Source organism: Lathyrus oleraceus, chromosome 4, assembly GCF_024323335.1.
Source record: "Lathyrus oleraceus cultivar Zhongwan6 chromosome 4, CAAS_Psat_ZW6_1.0, whole genome shotgun sequence".
NCBI classification, from domain to species: Eukaryota; Viridiplantae; Streptophyta; class Magnoliopsida; order Fabales; family Fabaceae; genus Lathyrus; species Lathyrus oleraceus.
Genome location: NC_066582.1, coordinates 459,821,306 through 459,826,110, shown reverse-complemented (window position 1 = coordinate 459,826,110; position 4,805 = coordinate 459,821,306). Strand labels below are relative to the sequence as shown.

The window sequence follows — 4,805 nt, the reverse complement described above, 5'->3', positions numbered from 1 at the left end:
CCCTTCTGCCAAAGCTTTGAACACTTACATCCCTAGCCTCCATTAATGGATAAACTTGAAGATTTCACTTAAAATTGAGTTTCAATTCTCCTTCTGTTTTGAGATTGAAACTCCAAGAATCCAAGCCTCTATTTGATCCATTTCACTTCCTGCCGCCATTTTAATTTCTGTTACGCACTTTATTCGACCCTCCGATTGGAGCAGGTTTTGTCGCTTTACCTTTGTCTACTTTATTTTCCCGCACTATCTTTATTTTGTTTACTTTTTCGCACTGCCTTTATTTTATTTACTTTCCCGCACTGCCCTTATTTTGTTTACTTTCCCGCACTCGCACTTTACTTTATTTACTTTCCTGCACCCGCACTACTTTAACTTATTTTCCTCACTCGCACTACTTTTATTTACTTTCTCGCACTCGTACTTATTACCTTTTTATTTATCCGTTTTTATGATAAAAAACTAAAATGCATTTTTACTTTACCATGTCTGGCTAAACCTATAAAGGTTATAATGTAAGGATCGTAATTGAACCGATAATCCGTACAATTGTTCGTAAAAAAACTTAAGGGCTATTTTGACTTTCAACTTAAGTTTTCCCGCACTTAATTTCCGTTGGGTAAGATCGAAAGTCGTCCGACGTCTATTTAAACTTAGTTGTTTTTAACTATTTTTGCACTCTGACTACTTTTATTTACTTTCCTGCACTCACACTTATTACCTTTTTATTTATCTATTTTTATGATAAAAAACTAAAATGCATTTTTACTTTACCATGTCTGGCTAAACCTATAAAGGTTAGAATGTAAGGATCGTAATTGAACTGATAATCCATACAATTGTTCGTAGAAACACTTAAGGGCTATTTTGACTTTCAACTTAATTTTTCCCGCACTTAATTTCCGTTGGGTAAGATCGAAAACCGTCCGACGTCTATTTAAACTTAGTTGTTTATAACTATTTCAAATACAGCGAAAGCGCTTTGTTTAGTTCATTAGGAGTTTTTAACTTAAAAAGAAAAGTGATTTTAAAACTATTTTCGGACGCGTTTATAAGGTTAGAGTCTGGTTCGTGAGAACCTCTTTTGGTTAAGAAATCCAGGTCAAAATACTTTTCAACTTAGTCAAGACACTATATTTCTTAAAAATAGGTTTACTACTCTAATGCAATGCACGCCTTTTTATAAGTGACAATAAGAGGGTTTGATTAGGGAGTACAACTCGGTTCTGAATATGCGAAAGTGACAGTTCCCGTTAAATTGGTTCTTTTCATAGTGGGAAACACTGCCCATAAGTAATTCTATTAGCAAGTACTTGGATTATTAATTGATTATGTGAATTACATTCAAACCTGTCTTTATTAATTTAATTTAATTTAATACTTTATTTTTCATTGTGCACTCTAAAAAACCGTGTTTCAATTACCTTAGATAAACACCGTAACAATAAATAACGATAGATTGACATTTGGTCTCTATGGCTTCGAGAATCTTTTATATTACTCTGACGCGTTGGTATACTTGCGAAAAACAACGCATCATGTTTTTGGCGTCGTTGCCGGGGACCAATTTCATTAAATTTCGTACCTTGTTGTTATATCATTTAGACCTAGGTTGTTACCTGCCGGTCAATGCGAAGGACTCGTAGCACCGGGAGCTTAGTAGATCCTCTGGCGGAACCTGAACGTTTCGCTCGCGCACGCTTATTTTTCCATAGAATTAGGAGAGCTATGGCCGAAGATCAAAATCAAAGACCTCTTAAGGATTTCGCCCAACCATCCAACGAAGAACCTAGTTCTAGTATAGTAAACCCAACCATCCGAGCTAATAATTTCGAACTTAAACCCTCCTTGTTGCAACTTGTGCAATAGAGACAATTCGTAGGTCTTGCTACTGAGAACCCAAACCAACATTTAAAAATCTTTCTCCAATTAGCAGACACTTTTAAAACCAATGGAGCTTCTCCTGAGGCAATCCGTTTAAGATTATTCCCTTTCTCCCTAAGAGATAAAGCCCTATCATGGTTACATTCCCTTCCAACCAATTCCATAACAACTTGCGAAAAACTTAGAAAAGTATTCCTTGCTAGATACTTCTCCCAAGTAAGACCGCCGTTCTTCGAAACCAAATAACCAGATTTACCCAAAACCAAGGAGAATCGCTATTCGAAGCTTGGGAGAGATATAAAGAGCTGTTAAGAGCATGCCCACATCATGGCTTAGAAAATTGGTTAATCATTCAGACCTTCTATAATGGACTTCAATATAACACTAAGATGACAATCGACGCTGCCGTAGGTGACGCACTGATGAAGAAACCTTATCCTAAAGCTAGTGCACTCATCGAAGATATGGTTCAAAACCATCAATCATGGGGAGTTGAACGAGCAACAGTTGAGAAGAAGGAAGCCCAAGGAGGAGTACATGAGTTAAGCTCTATAGACATGATGCAAGCTAAAATGGACGCGTTGGCCCTCAAGGTTGAGCATATATGTACAAACCCGAATACTGCAGCTGCAGTTTTGTCGGATTGTGAGATATGTGGAATCAAAGAACACCAATTTGCAGAATGCAGTCTCTTAAACGAACCCAACTTTGAGCAAGTGAACTACGCCCAAGGGAACCCATATTCGAATACCTACATCCCTAGATGGAGGAATCACCCGAACTTCTCCTATAAGAATAATAACTTTATCCAAAATACTTAACCTGCGAGACAACCAGGTTACCAAGCCCCAAGACCAAATCAACCTATGCAACCTGTACCACCAAACCCGAGCCTTCAGAAAATTGTGGAAAATTTTATCACTGCTCAAACCCAACAAAACAAAGAGTTCATGAACCAGATCATTCACGTTAACGAACTGATTACCCAGTTAGGAACAAAGGTTAACCAAATAGTTACTCACAATAAGATGCTTGAAACCCAGATCTCTCAGGTAGCCTTAAACCAAGCCCCCCAGACTACACCTAGAGGACAATTCCCTAGACAACCTCAACATAATCCGAGAGGACAAGCCAATGTCGTTACCCTACGAAGTGGGACCGCTTATGATGAGCCATTTAACCCAAGATTGAGTGAACCCAAAACTTCTAAGGAATTTACCGAACCCACAGACGAAGTCAAGGAACCAGAGGAATCTGAAAAATAGGAAGGTCAAGAAAAAGGAGAAGAACCTAAAGATAAAACCTATGCACCACCCCCGCCATACAAACCACCGATACCATATCCGCAAAGACTCAAACAGACCCAGATCAATAACCAGTATCAGAAATTCATTAAGGTTATAGAAAAACTTCACGTAGAAATCCCTTTCACAAAAGCCATCACCCAAATACCTTCTTATGCAAAGTTTCTCAAAGACATCCTTACTAACAAACGTAGACTCGACGATCTGAAGCCCTTGAAATGCAATTCTATTTCTGAGAATAAGTTAGCCAAAAAAGATAAAGATCCTGGAAATTTCTCTATTCCTTGTGTTTTGGGAAGTCATGTCATCGAAAAACCTTTTCTAGACTTAGGAGCTAGTGTGAGCTTAATTCCTTTAGCAGTTTGTGAGAGGTTAAACTTAGGAGAATTACAGCCTACTAAGATGTCACTTCAATTAGCCGATAGATCTGTTAAGTATCTGATAGGCATCTTAGGAGATGTCCTGTTAGGATAGGTTAGTTATTTAACCCTACTGATTTTATTGTCATGGACATTAAAGAGGATGATGATATATCAATCCTTCTAGGTAGACCATCCTTATCAACTGCAGGAGCCATAATAGATGTCAAGAGAGGAAAGTTGACCTTTGAGGTAGGTGAAGAGAAGATAGAATTTATACTTTCAAAATGTCTTATGGCACCTGTGATGGGATACGCATGTTATGCCATAGATATGATTAATGAATGCGTTAGGGAAATAGAACAAGAAGAAATCATAAAAATAATTAAGTTGCCATCAACTCTCATACTAGAAGATGATAACTTTAGGAAACCCTACATCGAAGATAACCTTTACGAATGTTTATCCCTTACCCCAGATCCTATGCCATGCCCTAAGAAACCAACCTTAGAACTTAAGGAACTGCCTAAGAACCTGAGATATGAGTTCCTCGATGAAGAGATGAACCTTAGATGTTTTACGAAGGCTCGGGTTTGGTGGCACAGGTTGCCAAGAAGAAACAGACCAACTCTTAGATGTTTTACGAAGATATCCCTCAGCCTTAGGATATAATATCTCTGATCTAAAGGGTATAAGCCCATTCGTATGCATGCATCGGACTTTGATCGAAGAAGATTCAAAGCCCTCCAGATAACATCAGAGAAGAATAAACCCTATAATGAGTGATGTTGTTAAAATAGAAGTTCTTAAGTTACTTGAGGCAGGTATAATCTATCAGATCTCGGATAGTAAGTGGGTGAGCCTTGTGCATGTAGTACCTAAAAAAGGAGGCATCACAGTAGTGTAAAATGATAAAGACGAACATGTAGCAAAACGGATAGAAGGAGGATGACGGATGTGCATAGACTACATAAAGTTAAATAAAGCAACCAGGAAGGATCATTTCCTTTTACCATTTATAGACCAGATGTTGGAGCGTCTAGCTAGACACCCCTACTTATGCTATCTAGATGGATACTCTGGATTCTTCCAAATACCTATCCACCCCGAAGATCAAGAGAAAACTACCTTCACATGCCCTTATGGAACTTTTGCCTACAGACGAATGCCATTCGGACTCTGTAATGCCCCAACTACTTTCCAACGCTGCATGATGTCAATTTTGCAGATTACCTAGATAGTATCCTGGAAGTATTTATGG

At 38.3% G+C, this 4,805-nt stretch overlaps 1 non-coding gene across 1 annotated transcript; it reads right to left on the bottom strand.

Annotated features, from left to right (window-relative positions):
* Positions 1-2,108: 2,108 nt before the first annotated feature.
* On the bottom strand, positions 2,109-2,215 carry LOC127078008 (small nucleolar RNA R71). Its single transcript, XR_007787761.1, has one exon. It is a non-coding gene; the product is annotated as a small nucleolar RNA R71 (small nucleolar RNA).
* Positions 2,216-4,805: the final 2,590 nt, after the last annotated feature.